The 20,141-nt window shown below is 31.3% G+C and overlaps 3 long non-coding RNA genes across 3 annotated transcripts; 2 read left to right on the forward strand and 1 right to left on the reverse strand.

Moving 5' to 3' along the window:
• LOC110269820 lies at positions 4,441 to 5,030 on the forward strand. Its single transcript, XR_002358578.1, has 3 exons — positions 4,441 to 4,598; positions 4,690 to 4,744; positions 4,833 to 5,030. It is a non-coding gene; the product is annotated as an uncharacterized LOC110269820 (long non-coding RNA).
• LOC107631274 lies at positions 7,468 to 8,730 on the reverse strand. Its single transcript, XR_001618535.2, has 2 exons — positions 8,005 to 8,730; positions 7,468 to 7,718 (listed from the first exon to the last, which is right to left on the reverse strand). It is a non-coding gene; the product is annotated as an uncharacterized LOC107631274 (long non-coding RNA).
• Positions 12,687 to 14,311, forward strand: LOC110270365. The gene is made up of 2 exons (XR_002359820.1): positions 12,687 to 12,819; positions 12,897 to 14,311. It is a non-coding gene; the product is annotated as an uncharacterized LOC110270365 (long non-coding RNA).

Genomic DNA, 20,141 nt, shown 5'->3' on the forward strand with positions numbered 1-20,141 from the left:
TTATTCAAATATATACTGCTTTTGTTAATTTTAAATTTCAAATTTTTATTTATATTGATTATTTTTGGCCCAAAAATCTCAAGAAAAGAGATGAATTAAATTGCAAAGTACAGTAAAAATTAATCCGATCTAATTAATATAATCTCTCTGTGCTACATAAGGTTATCCATCATTGTGGAGCATAGATTACAAGAGCAATGATACATTTATGTGGGGTCTTTTTATTTATAAAATACTACTCTCATATACAGTATTAAGAGTTCTTTCCATTTTTTAGTATTAGTCAAGTTTTGAATTTGAAAACATTCATTACAAAATATAGAAAATAACCAGTTAACCACTAAACCAAGATGTTGCGTCTTTTTTGTGAGATATCTTTGACAATTGCAAAGTTTTGTGGTAGAATAAGAGTATTAAAGATAAAATAAAGAGAAAAGGACAAATAGGTCCTTGACCTTTTGTTCTGCGGACATTTTTGTTTCTAATCATTGAAAAATACTTTTAAGTCTCTGACCTTCACAAAATTTGGACGGATCAGTCCCTGACGGAGGCATTTGGACGGATCAGTTCCTGACGGAGGCATTTGGACGGAGGGACTGATCCGTCCAAGTTTTGTAAAAGTCAGGGACTTAAAAGTATTTTTCAATGGTCAGGGATAAAAATGTCCGCAGAACAAAAGGTTAGGAACCTATTTGTCCTTTTCTCTAAAATAAATTATATCCTTATATGAATTTTCTGGATCTAATATACCCTCAATGAATTAATGAATTAGATCACCCATAAGTACTAAAAATAACTCAATTCAAACACACAAAATATGTAGGCCATTTATAAATTTTGGTTACTTCAATATTTTGGCTTCAGTCCCTTTTATTTACCCAACAAAAAAAAAATATTGCACTGTGTTTATCTAATAAGTAATATAATTTGTCTCACTCGTCCGTTTAAATAAATATCAAAAGTTTAAATTTTACCTTATACATGCAGCAACTTATTGACTAACAGTACCTTAAATCAAGGTTCTAAAAATCGGACCGATCATCAAACTACTCTAGTCACTAATTTACTAGTTTATTGGTCTAACCGGTCTAATCGTGGTTCAACCGAAAAAATTGTTCCATAATAAAATAATAAATAAATTATAAATAAAAATCCTAAATATCTTTCAAATTTAAAACCCTACATAAAATAGCACCAACTAAATGTAATTAATCATCAAAATATGCAAAAACTTGCTGCAAATTTGTTGACAATTAACATAATTATACTTTCATTAAAAATAGCTGGATTGAATTACAAAGCACAAGTTAAAGATAGAGAATATTGTCTTAATGTAGCTGAGTCAAAAAGTAAAACAAAAAATAATAGTTTTGCACAACAAATACACAGCAGAGCCTGAAACAAAAACACAACAGAGCCTCAAACAAACAGAATCCAACAAAGCCTGAGATAAAAAGAATCCAACACGAAGGAGAGGTAGCTAGCAAGTCAGCGGAGATCAAGAACAGGGACAGTGCAACCAAAGAATGAACAAAACAATGAAAACATAATTTTTTTTAGGAAAAACTACCAAAAGTACCCATAAAGTTTACGAACGCTGACAAAAGTATCCATAAACTAAGGAAATTAACGCTGTACCCATGAAAGATGGGTTCCGTATGACAAAAGGTATCCAAATCTTAATTTTTTGTTGATTTTTTAATAAAATTCCTAAACTACCCTACACTCAACCTCAACTCACTTTTTGAACCTTTCATAACTCAATTTGCACCAACTCTTGCCATGGAATCCAAAACTACTCCTACAACAAACCAGACCGAAATCAATGGTGGTGGTGGTGGTGGTAGAGGATCGGACCTCAATCGATTCACTCATAAGTTTATAATCCATACCCAAACCAAATTAATCAAACGCCAAAAAATACTCAAAACATAAAAATTTTCAAATCCATTCATCCAATTTCAATTCACTTTAGCAAAACTAGAAATAGAAAAAGCCATCAACCATAAAAAAATCAACAAATCCATTCATCCAATTTAAAATTTATTTAAGCAAAAATCAGAAGTAGAAGTAGCCATCAACTGGATCTTCTGTAAATCAATCTCAGCCTTCATAAAAAATAGAAGCAGATTTTAAAAAAAAATAGTATCATTTTAGTAGTAACTAAATCAACTTCTGAAAAGAAGAAAAATAAAATAAAAATATTTTTAAAAAAAGAAATACCATTTTCTTCACCGGCCGACTGTAACATCGTCAATGGCAGAACCTCCATCCACAGTGCCGCCTCCCTTTCTTCTCTAATTTCTCTTTACCGAACCCGCTTTCTGCATGCAAGAGTACCACGACCCCTCTCTCTTCTCAGGTGTGCGACGACGGTGTTCTCCTTGGCTGGGTCAGACGCGCCACGACGATGTTCTCCTCGGCTACAACATGCGCGCCACGGCAGCATTCTCCTCAGGTTGGGTCACAGGTGTGCAATGAAGGTGTTGTAGTCACCTTATTAGTGAGAGGGAGAAGCAGTGAGAGGGGAAGAGATTGGCGGTAATGGAGTAGGTGGGTGGCGGACGGCAATGAGGAGGTAGGAGGAGAGTTTCTGTGACTCTGTAAGGGTTTTTGAGGGATAAATGAGGAGAGAGGAAGAAGAGAAGAGAGGGAGTGACGGTAGAATGGGGTTAGGGTGGGGTAGTTTAGGAATTTTATTAAAAAATTAACAAAAAATTAGGATTTGGATACTTTTGTCATACGGAACCCATCTTTCATGGGTACAACGTTAATTTCCTTAGTTTATGGGTACTTTTGTCAGCGTTCGTAAACTTCATGGGTACTTTTGGTAGTTTTTCCTTTTTTTTTATATAACAGAACAATAACATGAATCATACAATCACTAATTGCAAAATTTTTTTTCATAAGAACAGAACAATGAAAACATAAAGCATATAATAAATCAAAAGATCACCAATTATAAATTTTTTAATAAGAACAGAAGTTAGAACAGTGAAAAATGAAGAAAGATTAATGATTTTCAACCCAATTTTAACAAAGCTCATCACAATGATTAACAACAAAAAAAACAATGAAGGAACAGTGAATCATCAGTAACTTAGGCAGTGCAAATTCAAGAAACTTTAATAAAATTTAACTACAAAAACAGACAGTAAAGCAGTAAGAGTTATCAATTTAAAATTTATCATCAAATACAATCAGTGAGCAAAACCAATCAACCAAGCACTAACTGGGCATTTGGAAAAAAAGAATCAAAAGAACATTTAAATCACAGCAAAAACACAACAACAGCAATAGGAACATTTAAAACAAAGCAACCCAAAAAAAATATCTAAAAATCACCATTGCTGAAAACAATAATTTGATACGTGTATGCTCAAAGAATTAAAAGCTAAGCTTACAGGAAAGTGAAGAATACCCAAAACAAAGAACCTTCAATCACAGCTTAAACCAAGAACAGAAAATCACAACAAAAACAAAAAAATTAAAGATAGTAGAAGAACAACAGAAGAACAATTAGCAAATTAACAAGTTCATAATAGCAGTTAAAATTTACCAGAAGAACACTAATGCAAGTGGAATCATCATGCTAATATGTTTTCTGCAAAGATGCTATTTGTGCACCTAAACTTTCCAATTACTAAGATTCAATTATTCTTAATTTCACATGCAATCAACTTACTAAGTTTCTAAAAGCTAAAATTATACCAACCAGAAATATAGTTAAAGCATTTCATCAAACATGTGGGGTGCGGTAAAATTAAAATGGAATAAGAGAATTCAAAAGTTAATATCAATGTGATAGAGAAGAGAATATAACAATTGTATAATCTATGGAAAAAAATCCAAACCACTACCAAATCAAATAGTTACTTATTGTAATAGAAATCAGAAGTTGCAGAGTTTGAAGTAGAGTATTGGTGGCAGGTTTAGGGAACTCACGGCGGCGACAAAAGAGGGCAGTTCGACGGCTAGGTGGAACGCGCGGGTTAGTCGCAGAGTTTGAAGCAGAGCAACGTGGCTTCCAGACGAACACGAATGCGAACTCGAACGGTGAACGGCGAGCGAATGCAAACGATGAACGCCGATCGAACGTGAATGGCGAAGAACGCGAAGGAAGACGATGGCTAAACGAAGAGGCGAACGTGAACGGCAAACAAACGGCCGCGGAAGTGTAAAAACCCCGATAAATTAGTAGATAATTAGTCAATAAATTAGTTTTTAATAAAGAAGATTAGAAATGTGAATATTATATCAAATTGGAATAGAGCTCATCGAAACAAGAATTTTGACACTAATTTCGAAGAAAACAGTCCAAGATTAGACCGCATGGGCCGAACCGGTTGAACTGGGCCCAAACTGGGCTGTCGGTCCAACCGGACCAACTTATTAAATGAACCCAGCATTGCCTTCTCCCTCATTTCAGCAACACGAAGCTGAAAGCTTCCCAGGGAGAAGAAGAGCGAAACACCCCGTAACCTTACGGCAAATTTTCAACTCCTGTAACTTCTCCGTCCAAGCTCCGATTGCCGCACCGTTTGCGGCCACACGTTCACCGTGTCGAGCTCTACGTTTTTACCAGAAAAATTTCATAGGTAACTTGTTATTTCACCCTCAGCCTCCTCTTCCCCCAATTCTTGAACTATTGAATAGGAAGTTGAATTTCTTTTATTTCTGATGTTTTAGGATCCAATTAGCTTGAAAAAAATGTTCACTCTTGCTTATGTGAAGCTTGGGTAAGGTGAAGATATGATAATTCTATTTTAATTTTATTAAATTTGAGCTTTGAGCATTAAATTGGATATCTATGTGTTATGAATATGTATTAGGTTGAAAATAAATAATTGGAGTTTGAAATTGTGAATACTGGAACTTGGAGGAAGCTGATTAGTTGAGATTTTGAGGGCTGTGTTCTTTAGGAAAAAATATCTTGGAATAATACTTGGAAATCGGTTAAGGTATGGTTTAGGTTTCTTGCATTTAATATATAATGTTCTGTGAAAACTTAGGCTAGATGACCATAGGATAAGTTGGATTGCATGTGTATATTTAATACTTAGTATCCTGTTGATGAACATGGTTGGTTTGGTGCTTGTTGATTAACTGGTGATTTGGTAAATTATTGATTTGAGGTATAACTATTGTGGAGGTTGTTGTAATAATGAAGTATTTTGTGTTAAAAGCCTAAGATTTGTGAACTATGATTCTTAGTTGGATTTTGGTTGTCAAATTTGAATATTGTATGAGTATAATTGTTGATTTGAGGTATATTTATTGTCGTGATTGTTATGATGATGAGAAAGGGTATGTTGAATTGAAAAGAATGCATGTTTGGACCCGAAAAGGGTGGCAAAGTCCAAGTTTTAGAGGAGGTACTGTCGAAATTTTATAAAAATTAGAGATTTTATTTAGATGATTATTTAAAAAGATTTAGATTCAAAGGTTATATGGTTTGATTTTGAGTTATTAAGAAAATGAGCATGTTTTAAGTTTGATTCATTTAGAAAAGGATGAGTTATGTTTTGAATTGGAACTATTGATGGACAGAATGAGAGGTGTGATAATGAAAGGTAAGGATTGAATATGATTGATGTATGATGATGAATGAGATGCGATTGAGAATGATGTGGATGTTGATGAATTATAATTGAATTATTTATATGGTTTATGAATTTGAATAATCTGAGATACGAGATTTCCTGGATAAAGTGTCGTGGCTTACCACAACGTGTACCAGGTAGAAAACTCGATACTTTATTGACCCTACGATGTAAGTGTGATCGGGCAATATATAAATTCCTGGAAATGTTACCCCCATTGAGCAATATTGATTGTTTGAGAAAAAGCTATGCATAGACTCTTGGGGATACACGTCAGGGGACAGTCTAAGTTCAATTCAGACTTGTCGGGTTGGCTGGATAACTGACAGATAAGCCTCATCAGCCATAGGACAGGCATGCATCATATGCACATTACTTGAATTACTTGCTTGTGCTTTAATTGGGTGTGCCTATATGTACTCACCATGTTAAATGTGTATTTGTTACCTGTAGTATTTGTAACTTTCTTGTGCTTGCCTTTACCTGTCTATTTGTCTGTGAAAATGCATGATGGAGTTGGAGGTATAGAGGGATGGAAGTATGGGACTTAGATTTAAGGTTAAGTTAAGTTAGATTTAAATATGCTTAGAAAACCACCTTTTATGGCTCCTGTTTAATATTTTAAGCTCTATAATTTGAATGTTTCTAGGATTGCCTCTGGCATTCCCAGGACCTTATATATTATGTGTGTGACACTTTTACCATACTGAGAACCTCCGGTTCTCATTCCATACTATGTTGTTGTTTTTCAGATGCAGGTCGAGAGGCATCTCGTTAGGCATCTGGGCTCTTGAAGCGGAGTGGTTACTGGATAGTTTTGCTGTACAGTGATGTATATATATGTACTTAGTTTTCTCTCCGCATAACTTATTCTTTTTGGATCCTCTTAGAGGTTTATGGAGAGGCAAAATTGTGTATATGTACTTTTGGGTTTTGGATATGTGTGTATATGTGTAAATATTCTCCGGCCAGTTTTGACTTCGCAGGCTGAGTTAGGAGCTTGTTATTGTGTATCTTTGGTACTCTACTCCTACTTCTGTCATCTTATGTTTAGTAGTTATAGTTTTCTTAGCACGCAAGTTATCTCGTTCCTTGAGCGTTGCGATTTTATTTTGAGATTTTTATTTCCTCTATTCTTCAAGGCTCCTAGCATATTATAATTCTTCTGCTACTATATGTACTCATTTTATTTTAGAGGTCGTAATACCACACCACCTCCGTTTTACGACTTAAACGTAAAGCTTTGTGTGGTAGGGTGTTACAAGAAGCACATCTGAGCAGACAAAGAGAGCCGTATGGATTTGGGACANNNGGGGGTGGGGCTTTTTTTTGTTAAAAACAAAAACAAAAACAATGAAAACGACAGCGTTTCTAAAGAACTGGTCGGTTTTCGATCCGGTCCAACCGGCCAGTTTCTCAGCGGTTTAGAGGATGGCAGTTTTAAGAAGAGGATCAGACTGTTTTTCATGCTGGTTCCCGGTTGAACTGGTCCGACTAGACGGTCCAGTCCAATTTTTAAAACATTGCCTTAAATAGAACTCAAATCCGTGACAAATTAATTATTGACTTGTCAGACTAGGAAATACCATAGATAAAAAATATATATATTTTGTAAGTACCAAAAACAAAAGTGGACAAAAAAAAGTAATATAGTTTGTAGATACCAAAATCAAGATGTAATATACTTTGTAATAGTTGTCATAACCGAACTGATAATCAAACTGATCAGATTACTAAATTATTAGTTCAATCATTGGGTTATTAATTGAACCAATTGACCCAATATTACTTAAATAATAATATAGAATACTCAAATATTTAAAATTAAAATTTGAATTATATGCTTCCACTAACACTTAAAAAAAAAATAAATCTCAATTCCTAAAAATAATCAACACGAAAATAGACATAAAATTAGTCAATCCTATACTAATCCCATTGTAACAATCAAACAAATATCTTCTTAAGATTAATATTAAAATAATATATTGCATGTGACCAGCAAAAATAATATCATTAAAAAAATTCAAGTATATTTTGTGCCATAAATCAACTTCCATGATAGATATAATTCTCAATCCAACTGACTAGTTTCTTCACAATCTCCTGATGAGCCTGGATAGCCATAAATACAACATATTAGCAATTACAACTACGCAGAAGCACAGCACAACAACATATACCACAAAATGCAGAAAAGTTCAGACCTCAACATTTTGAGCTTTCAAAACAATACCAAATAGTTAGAATTAATTCAATATGCAATACTAGTGGCTTAAAAAATGACGCTGTTAGATGTTTTTTTCTTTTGGATATCTGTACAATAAGAAGGAGAAAGATGAATAATTTGCATAAATGAAGAAAAAATTGAATGGTCATTGTTATTTAAAGAAAAACTTACAGGTAATTTAAAGAAAAGTTCACAGCCAAATTGTTTGCTTTGATCCTTGGTGTTGAGCTACTCTTGTCTTGTGGTGTGTTCTCTTGTCCCCACCTGCAATTAACCAAGCGATCCCTTTTCCTCTTTTTCTGTTACTTCATAGGAGCATAGCCAACTGCCATGAAATCCTCAATCGATGACGTCATCTTACTCCCCGGCCGTCGCCACCAACTCTGCCACACTATCCAAGCCCGTCTTCCTTACCAAAACCCATCGCGAGCAATTAGCACTCCAGCGCCACTAGGAGAAAATTGCCAAATAGAAGCGTCGCCAGGAGAAAATCGCCAAATAGAAGCATTGCCAAGAGCAAATCCTTTCTCCTAATCGACCTTCCTCTGATTCCGCAGCCGATTCCAAACCCTCTGCTGACTCCGACTACCGCGACCACGCCCGCAACCGTGAAAGGGACAGGGACAGGGACAGAAACCGCGAATGTGGAGGTTTTGTGTTTTTCACTTTTTCTTGAATCACTGAGGGAGCGGTTTCCCTTTTTAATTCCAATTGGAAATTGGAGATTTTGTGTGTGCGGCGTTTTGTCCTTGAACCACAGCCAAATTGTTTGATTTAGCAGTCCTATCTCAAATCATCACCAAAACAATTACAATCTAGTATTTTAGCGGCATTTCCGAAGACCGCTGGTATATGGTCGCCACCATTTGCCGCTTTTAGCGTAGTGTAATGGTATATTAATTTGATAAAATAAGAGTAACATTCCATAAATTACGTCCATAGAATAATTTCAAATTTTGGGTATTCATCTGACAAATTTAGAGATAAATTCTAATAGTCTTTACTTTGATTTTCATTTTTTTGAGAAGAATTATTAGTTCCATCATCATTTTGATCATCTTTTAAATTTAGCTGATTTAGTATTTAAATAATGTTCACAAATTAATATTAACGTTAATGTAAAACATTTTACAAAGCATGTCAAAATCATAACTAATCATAATTCATAATCCAACTAACGACTAAGATGTTTAACTAAATTAAAAAAGTACCCTAAATCATCTAAGCTAGTTAAAGAGATATATTTGTCGTAAAATATCAATTTTTTTTTGGATTTAAGAATAGTAGTGAATCTTTTAATATTCAATCCGAATCCGAATGATCCTTAAATGTATCAAAACAAATTTGATCATAATTTTACTTTTTTATTTAGCTTAATTATCAATTTATTTTATTACTCTTACGATGACTAAAAGTAATGTTTTCAAAAAGTATTATATATACTAGCAGCTCAACAGATACTATCATGCCTGTTCAGCCACTTTTTATTATTTTTAAGAAATTAATTTTATTTTTTGTTAACATATTATTCATTCTTCAAATTTATTAGATAAATATTTTTTTATTTTAATATTGACTAGTATATATAAACTAAAATATATGTTAGTTATTTATAAAAGATAATTTTTATTTAAATGTTATAGATATTCATATTTGTCTTCATCTTTTTTAAGTGTTAGGTCAAAATATGAATCTGAATATGAAGAGGCCTTCATTTTTTTATAAATAGTGAATAATAGAAGAAATCAGAATGCTTATTTTTTTCATTTTTAAATATCAAACTATGAGAATAATTAATAATCAAAATAGGAGAGTATAAAAATTGTGTATCTGGACAAAATCATTCATAATTCATCATACATCTCATTATCGATAACTTCTCGAGTCTTGAAAAACCGTCAGATTTATCAACCATAAAATTAATTATATAAATACTTCAAATTTAAAAATATTATTTACAAATTAACTATTTATAAACGTTATTAAATTTAATTATTTCTTTTTAATAGTATTTAATTTGAAGCTGAGATAAAAATTTATATTTAAAAGACTCTTTATCTTCATGCATAATTCCAATTGTTAAAAAATATTTTATTTTTCTTTTTAATTTTATTTTTTATTTTTTAATTTTTCTTTAATTTCATTATTTTTTCAAAATGATTAATTTATATTTTTATTATATCCCCTTACTATATTAAACACTATTCTTTCTCTTACTATTATTCTCTAAACACATACTTGTCGTCATTGTCTCATCGCCATTATTATATTTCCTTGTTCTCCTTTCTCATTTTTTTCTTCTCCTTCCACCTTCTCTTCAGCCGACCGTAGTTAATTATCAGCAAGGATTATTATCGCAACTTTTAATCTTATTTATCATTTCGATTTATAACCATCTATTATGTTAACTTTTATAAGTTGTTAAAATTTTGCTAAAAGAAGTAAGACATAAAGCATTTAAAATTTTTACCCAAATTATCAAATTAACTTTTAGAATGTATAAAATTTATAAATTTAAATTAAATAAGATATCAAACACTTTTTTTCTTACTATTATTCTTTGTACACGTACTTGGTATTGTCTCATCGCTATTATTATATTACCTTGTTCTTCTTTCTCATTTTTTTCTTCTCTTTCCACCTTCTCTTCATCCGACCGTAATTAATTATCACCGAATATTATTATTGCAACTTTAATCTTGTCTATCACTTTGATTTATAACCATCTATTCTGTTAACTTTTATGAGTTGTTGAAGTTTTGTTAAAATAAGTAAGACATAAAGCATTTAAAATTTTATTTAAAATTATCAAAATTTGATGTCAGTCATCCTAAAAAATAATATCAAAATATATTATTTTTAACTAAAATAATAAAAAATACATAATTGTAAGTTTTTTAATTAATAATTATAAATTTAAGTCACAATTTAATATAGTACTTTGGGACAAAAGGCAACCATTGCTATTCATGTTTGATTGCTACTATCTAAGTTTCACATTTATTTTATTTTGCATATTAATTTAAGTATACTTTATTATTTTATTTTACATATTTTGAAATAATGCCATTGTATTATAAGGATGAGATTAATTTTCATAATCTAATGCAAATCATTTTATTATTTTGTTAGTCATTTGAATACTATCCATTTAAAATAATTACTTAAAGTGAAACACTATATAAAGAGAGATAGAAAATTTTTAGATTTATCGTTCTGATTTGCTTCTTATTAATCCTCACTTAATATACTCAATTTTAATAGCTTTGATGGTGGTAAATTTTTGTAATTGGTTAAAAAATTTTAATTTTCTCTTTTTCTCTTTGTCTCTTTTTACAATTTTGAACAAACACAATTTTATTATTAAATAATTTTTTAAATTCAGAATATTTTTAACTTTTTATATAATATACAATAAAAAATGTATAACATAGTTCTTATCTTGCCACATTTAAATGTTATATGTAAATCTAATAATTAATAAAAAATAATATTATCTAAGGTAAAATAGATTAAAAATAAAAAAGAGATTAACAAAATCAATTAACAAAATTTTTATCTTAGGTCCCAGATTATTTGAAAAATCAATTAACAAAATTCTTATATTGCTATATTTATTGTGTTATATGTCGAATTAATAATCAATAAAAAATATTATTCAATGTAAAATAGATTACAAATAAAAAAAAATAACAAAATATGTGTGAGAATTTTTCATTCTACTATTGGTAGGTGTAGGTTTTTTTTATCTTTTATATGTTAATTATGTGACAAATAAATAATATTAAATTAATTAATTCTTTTACAATACAATTTAAGAAATTAATAAATGTCAAACCTAGTACTTTATATAATTAAATATCAAATTCAGTACTCTAAATAATTAATAGCTTAGATAGTTTAGGAAATTAATATATTAATATTTTTAACAAATCCTTGATAGGTGCTAACTTTCTTGTGTCCTATATATATGCCAATCAAATAACTTAGCCAATATACAAAATAAATAATATTGTGGTAGACAAAATTAATAATTTAATCTAGTGTCAAAGTAAATATTTATGTATTCAAATTTCGAACATAATATTCTACCTAATCAATATTTTAAAAAATTAAAAAAATATATTATTGTAAAACAATTTAAAAAAAATAAGTTAACAAAATATTTATAGAACTTTTTTATTCAATCATTGATAGATAAAGACATATAAAAATACATATCAAATAAAAAGAAACTATTTTTTTCTGCATCAAAATTAATAAGACAAAAAAATTATTTCTTTCTACATTAAATTAATGAAAAAAAGAGACACAGTACTATTTTCATACATCAAAAGTTAGGAATAAATTAAAAAGGGAGAGGAATGACTGAAAATATAGATACGTGAAAGTAGTAACTGCTGCAAAATTGAATGAAATTTATAACTGTAAACCCCGCTAAAATCGGTAAATTATTAGTTAGTAAATTGAATTTTAATTAGGAAAGTTAAAAATACAAAACTAATATCAAAATAGGATAGAGCTCATCGAAACGAGAATTTTGATATCAATTTCGATAATTTGGCCCAAAATCAGACCGAAAGGGCCGAACCGGTTGAACCGGAGTCCAAACTGGACCCATGGGTTCAACCGGGCCCCTAACATAAATGAAGCAGCAGCTTCATCTTCTCCATTTCACCACAGCAACGAAAAACACAGCAAGGGGGAGAAGAGAAGAAACCTAACCCTCACCATTCCTTCCAACTACCATAACTTCCTCATCCGGGCTCCGATTGCCGCACCGTTCGCGGCCACGCGCTCAGCGCGTCGAGCTCTACCTTTATATCCAAATAATTTCTCTGGTAAGCCTTCTATTGAGTTCAGAATCTCTATCCCTCTTTCTTTGGTAAACTTGAAAACTTATAGTGAATCTTGTCCAATTTTTGTGTTCGGGTTCAAGTTAGCTTCCGGAACTTGTGGGCTCAAGCTATTGAGCATATGGGTATGGTAAGAACACCCTAACCCTAGCCCAATCTTATTTTTGGTAATAGAAAACTGAATTGGAACATATATATGTGTATTAGGTGTAGTTTAAGAGGGTGTTTATGCATTGAACTTGAATTTGGATTATTTGGAGCTTTGTTGGTGACAAGGCTTGCTTTGGGGCTGTTTGATTGAGCTTGGAGGGGCTGTGATTTTATGTTGAGAAGCTGCCTTGGGTGAATTAAGTGATCGGCCAAGGTATGGTTTAAGTTTCGCACGTTTAATATTTACGGTGTTGTGAAAACTTAGGTTAGAGGAACCATAGAATAAGTTAGATTGTTTGTTGTATTTAATGATTAGCCTTGTAATGTTGTTAGAATAGATTTGTTAGTGAATTTATATATTAGAATTATGAGGTGTGAAAGCTATTAATGGTGTGCTCTTATATTTATTTATGATGGATTAGGATTGGTGTTTGTTAATAAGGGTGTAGAGTTGTGTTGTGGTGGTATTGTATATGCTGTAACTAATTATGTAATGATCGGAATTGCATGAGACCAAGTTTGGGCTAAACTTGGGAATATAAGGAACTAAACTGGAAAATTTGGGACCTTTTTGTTAAATATACAATTTATGACAAATTTTTAAAGTTAGGTTGTTAAATCTGTCCAGCAGCAGAAAAGATCAAACAGAGCAGCAACTTGTTTGTCTTGCTGCGACTTTTACGAGTTGAGTTTTGGAGCAAAACCAATTTTGTTATAAAATTTGATTAACTTTCTTTATTTCTATAAAATTTTAGAATTTTAAGAGTTGAGGATTGGGAGCTGTGAATTTTTAAATATTGGTGGTCAAAACTGAAAAGAAACAGATTTCAGCAAGCTATGCATCAACTTCCAATGCTTGTAACTCTTAGAATTAAATAGAAATTGGGTTGCAACCAAGACACACTTATTTCTGGATGAGCTAGGGGTTTTCAAATCAAAATTTAGCTTAATTGGAGTTTTGTAATAAAAGTTATTCCAATTGAAAAGTACTAAGCTTGTTGGTTTTTAAAACAGATTTTGCCTCATTTTTACTTAACTTTCAGGTAATGTAACTTTTTCATTAAAAATGGTATTGACTCAGAACCAATTTAGAAAGAAACCTGGATGAGTAAAGTTTAACTACATTAATTTTCAAAGTCATTGGATTTAACTTGGATTTTTTATTGAATTTTGAATATCACATGCTGCTGCTGTTTTTCTGGTTTTATGCACTGCAGAACAGTCACGGTTTTTCCTTTATTCCTAAGGCTAGAAAAATCAGAAAATTATGATATTTAATTTGTTAGAAATCTTATTTCAATATGAACGCCTGGACATAAAGTTTGTGCAATTCCGAGTTCATTTGCTATATTAGAAACAGAAAAGAAAATAGAGTGTCGAGGATGTCTTAGTGATAGTCATGAGTTCGAGAAGTTAAAGTTCAATCCTCGTGTGATGTGATTGATTTAATGTTAGAGTTGGGTTGATTTTAAGATTATTCAATATTAAGAAGGATGAGAAGAGTTTGATAAAAAAGTTTGGTCAGGACTCGGAAAGGGTAATCAAGATGAATTATAAGGGAATGACGATGAAGAATGTGAAAGGGAGGTTGTTAATAAAAGGAGTTAATATGCCATGGCTTGATGAATGATTAAATAATAATTATGACTATGAAATGGCTTATGAATAATGCTATCTGAGATACGAGTTCCCTGGGTAAGAGCCGTGGCTCGCCATCACGTGTTCCAGGTTGAATCTCGATACTCTGTTGACCCTACGTCGTAAGGGTGACCGGGCACGTATAAATTCCCGGGTATGGATAGCCCCCATTGAGTGATTTTATGAAATATGAATGTGAACTCTATGCATAGACTCTTGGGGATGCGCGACGAGGGACAGTCTAAGGTTTTCGGACTTGTCGGGCTGGCTGGATAACCGACAGATGGGCCCCATCAGCCATAGGACAGGCATGCATCATATGCATTTGTTTGTATTGATTGCTATGCATCCGGCCAGCCTTAGCTTCGCAGGCTGAGTCAGGGGCTAGTTATGCTGTTACCTTGGCTTTCCTTTATCCTTCTGCTTATCTTTATCATGTTCCTATTAGGTCTCTTAGCATGCAAGTAATCCTATTCCTTGAGCGTTGCGCTTTTTATTTTGCGATTTTGTTTACCCGTTTTGTTTCAAGGCTCCTAGTATATTATTTCTTTCAGTATTATATGTATATCTTTACTGTTTAGAGGTCTGTTATACCACACTACCTCTGTTCTACGACTTAAGCGTAAAACACTATGTAGTATGGTGTTACAATAACTGCAGTAGATGAAGGCAATAAAAGAGTAAAAACCAAACTACTGAGAGTATAGCGTACTCAAAACAAAAGGATATAAACTAAAATTAATATAAAATTAAACAAAATATGAACATGGTAAAGAATACAAAGACACTGATAAAACAAATGATATAAACTAAAACTAACAAAATTAAATAAAGCATGAAGATGGTAAAGAATGTGAAAAGATATTGATATTTACATCGGTTTATTTTTTTTATTTATTAGCAATTTGCAGACCGTCTGATATTTTCTGTTGAAAGATGTGTTTTTATAGTTACAGGAGTAACAAAACTATTTTCATCTTAGTAAAAAGTTATTGGATTTTTTAAAACAAATTTTATGTCTATTTTGTCCTCATAATTTACTTTCTGAAATAGTTTATTTAGGGTTAATATAGTCTAAAAAAATTGGACACCAAAGTCATATTAACTCTCTGTATTGGCTTTATATATTGTTATAGATTAAAATATTTAAATAATAATTAAGAAAGTACTTTTGTTGTAGCCTTAAGTTATAATGAACATAAATAAGATCGTTAAGTTTTTTATGCTTCAATCGATCCTTTTTTGGATATGGATCCTCTCAATTTTTTTTTAACAATTAAGGGGTAAAGTATGATCTCTTACCATTAATTTTATAAGTGGGACCAAGAATAAATATAAGAGAGAGAGAACAATGAATGGATAGAAATCACACTTTACACTCTCAATTTTTTTAATAATTGAAAGGATCCATTCCCTCCTTTTTCTTTGAGTGAATGTATTAAAAAATACTCTAATTATATTCACAACCTAAAAAATTATAAGTTTGGCTTAAAACACAAATCGGGAACTTTTATAAATTTAGTTCTCCACATCCATAAAATTCCTACAATTGATCTTAACATAAAAAATAAACAATATATCACAACAACAAATATCAAATAAAGAATCAAAGACTCTCCTTAATAAGAAATTAATAAGATTTTCAAAGTCTTATTTAACATTCTTAAAGATTTATTCTCATCTCACTTGCCAGCTTAGAATTCAAATATATATGTCAGGGACGGACCTACATAGGGCAGGAGGGGGCACTTACCCCACTCTCATTTTAATTTTTTTTTAAATATATATATAATATATTTTCATTTTAAATTTTAAATAATTTCACTACAAATAAACTAAGTCCAATTATTTAAATTCTCAAACTCACTTTATTTTTTTTTTATCATTTTAACTATTAGTTAACCTAATTAAATTTAATCTTCTCTCATTCTCAAATTTCAGCCGTCACCACTTTTTTATTCTCGTAAACTCTTTTCTCAGTTTCATATTTTCAACCTTTTTTTTATTCTTTGTTTAGTGGTTATCTTCTCTTGATCAAAATGTAAATTTTGAATTCTTTATTTTTTTTATATACCTCTTTATGACTTTATGTATCTTTTAATTTCATTGTTTTTCTTTTTGATATTTTCAATTACAAATTTTAATTTAAGCAATTATAATTTAGGTATTAATCTAATTTTTTATTCTCTTCATGAATTTATATATTTTATTTTATTCTCAATTTAGTGATCTTTATTATTTATTTGTTTATCTTTCGTTCTATTTTATTATATAAAATTATATTGCATATAAATTTCTAAAGTCAATTGATCAATTTATTAATTTAGAATATATATTTTTTGTTTTTAAAAATAGTAATGAAAAAATATTTTAAAATAGTAATGATTATTTGGTTACATATATAGAGAGACATTCAATTAAGTTGATAATGAGACAATTATTTAACATTTTTAAAATATGAAAACAAGAAGAGAAGTACCATCGAGATTTGAAGAAAAAAAAGTTAGCCACTAATGTATTTTTTTATTTTTTGTATTCGAATAATTAATGTACACCTTTATTTTATTAAATTTGAATTAATATATCTTTTAATAATAATGTATATTATTTTTGTCCCCTCAACATAAATTTTCTGGGTTCGTCACTGATCACCATAAACATATTTTTCAATGACATCTAATAGGCCAAAAGTCATTTGCTTATGCTTTTCAATTTTTTTAGAATTAAATCAAAAAACTGAATTTAACCAATAACTAGGCAAGAAGATTTTTACAAAATTATAAATTTCAACGTGTATCTAAAATCTTTAAATATCGATCCATAATCTTCTACCTCTTTTAAAACATCTTCATCATCTCTTTACTAGCCTTATAAATAGTTTAATAAAGAAAATCATTGCAGCTTTGTCTTCAATGTCCACAATACGCAAACACGAATAAGTGGCTCAATAAATTTAAAAATATCAATACATTGATTCTAAAATTTAGAATCTAATATTTGATCTATAAATTTTTTAGCTTTAAGTTATTTAGAATAAGATGAGGTTGTCCATTCTTTAGAAGTCACCATAACTCTCAAAACATCCTTTTGAGTTAAAATATTTTACAAAACAATGAAGTTAGTGGCAAACCGAATTAAAGATGGATGAAGTAATTTTTGTCCACTTGTAAATTTTTTCATCAAATACAAATAATGACTCATTATAGACATACTTATTACTTAGTACTCATTGAAACTAGTGACACAATTTTACTCACTTTCTCCAACTTTTTAATATCTTGGAGCATCAAATTAACATATTGTGAAGCACAATGAGATTAAGGGTATTTATAGGTCGAGTTTAAGTGGACCCACACCTGTCCCTAAAAAGTTATCGGATCTATTTTAACCTGATCAAAAAGTAACCTGAAATAAATCGGATTAAATCGAAATGATTTTATATACTAAAGTAATAAAATTTTACTTTTAAAAATTAAATTTAATAAATATTATATTATATTTATATCAAAATAAATTATTTTAAAATAAAATAATGATGTATAATATAAAAATATTATTTGAAGTATAAAAGTATAACATGACATTACTAATTTCATAAAATATATGTTTATTGTAAAAAAATTAAAGTTCGAGACAAGCAACACGAACCGAAACATAACCTGAATCCAAAAATAAAACCGAGCAAAAATTGCAAATATAAACCCGACAAAATATGTCTGTGATCCGAGTTGGATTTCGAACCAGACTGGATATTAAAGGCTGATTTTTTTATATGATTTAGTGGTGTGAGTTATGCTGCATTATGATCATTACGGAGGAATTACACTGTTATGACTGTGTTGCTTTTAGGAATTTGGGGGAAGAAATCGGTGGGTCCGATTTCAAGCAGAGAGAGGAAGAAACACAAATCGGACCCACCGATTTGTGTGAGAGAGAGAGATTTAGTTTACATCAAATCGCTGCCACCGATTTGTGGGAGTCCAATTTCATAAAACAGAGAGTGCATCAATCAGACCCACCGATTTCGGGTGGCCAAAAATTTTTTTAATCCGGCAGTGCACCAATCGGACCGAGCGTTTTGTGTGGCACGCAGTCGGTCCGTCCGATTTGCCTGTAACTGCATACATAAAATGGAAAAAAATCACAGAAGCCTCATTTCTTTCTCGCCGGTCTCAGCTGATGTTCTTCCTCTTCTCTCATTCTTCTCCTTCATTCTTGTAGAATAGATTTCAGTGAGTGTGAGAATAGGCAAGTACGCATACTGATATGGATGATAGAGTTGTGTTGAAAATTTATTATTATGGACAGATTTTGTTGCAAACATAAGAAGGAGTTTAATTTGTGTGTGAAAATTCATTAGATGTTGTTATTCTGTTCACATTGTCATTTGATGAATTGAAATGTGTGATTTGTGAGAAGATAGATTCTCAAAGATCTAGGAGAGTATCATGTATTTTGTACAAGTATCCTTTATCTGTGTTTGGTGGGTTTGTTCAATTTCAGACCAAGTACGTGACGGATGAAGCGAGTATGCATAAAATATTTTCAATGTATATGGAAAATCGCCACCGAATGTCATCGAGTTGTATGTTGAGTTTGAGAAATCTGAAGCGGACCATAACATTGAATTGGAAGATTATAATAGTGAAAGCGAGGATGAATTTGAAAGTAACTATGAGATCGTTGGTCCAGGTGAAGACGAAGATGAAGCTGGCGGCGCCATGAACGCAGATGTGGCGGAAGTTGCAAATGCACTAGCAAACCCGCATCTGTTTTAGGAGCCTTCTTTCATGCGGTCGTTGGATTTGGAGGCTATGCACGCACCGGAGCTTCCGCAATATATAAATGCAGGTGCGTAAAGCTAGACAACTATGTGAAACTCTGTAGTAGCTGATCAATAAGTCAGATGAGTAATATATGTGATATGTGGATAGTCATTTATGATCATAGCATTTGATTTTTTTATTAATTAATAGTTCTTTGTTATGGATTATATTTAGTTGTTCTTTACGTAGATAGAATAGAGAAAAAAAAAGACAATTATGATCTTACATAGTAAAGTGTGTTTATTAATTGAGTTGTAATAAATGATTTATTACTGAGTACATAATACAGGATTTATTTCTTTTGATGTACGCAGCGCTTCCTGTTGTGGCAGATGGTGAGTTCACAGTGGGGATGGAATTCAGTTCAAGGGAGGCAGTAATCAAGGCAATGAAAGATTATACCATCCGGAGAGGTGTAGACTATCGGGTATATGAGTCGAAACCGACGACATTCTATGCCAAATGTACAGAATATGGCAATGGTTGTGACTGGTTGATCAGGGTTACCAAAATGTAGAAGAAGTACTGTTGGGAGATAAGGAGGTACAATGGAAGTCACACTTGTACTAGGTCTACTATTTCTCAAGACCATTTGAAGCTGGATTCCAAGACAGTTGCACAAGCAATTAAGCCGTTGGTAGAGGTTGATCCGTCTATAAAGGTGAAATCAGTCATTGCTGAACTCCAGTCAAAGTTTAACTACACCATCAGTTATCGCAAGGCTTGGTTAGCAAAGCAGCAGGCGGTGGAATCAATTTTCGGAGGTTGGGAAGCATCATATGAAGCTTTGCCCATATGGTTTGAGGCCATGTGTCACAAGGAGCCATCAGCATTGGTT

Source organism: Arachis ipaensis, chromosome B03 (assembly GCF_000816755.2).
Source record: "Arachis ipaensis cultivar K30076 chromosome B03, Araip1.1, whole genome shotgun sequence".
Lineage (NCBI taxonomy): Eukaryota > Viridiplantae > Streptophyta > Magnoliopsida > Fabales > Fabaceae > Arachis > Arachis ipaensis.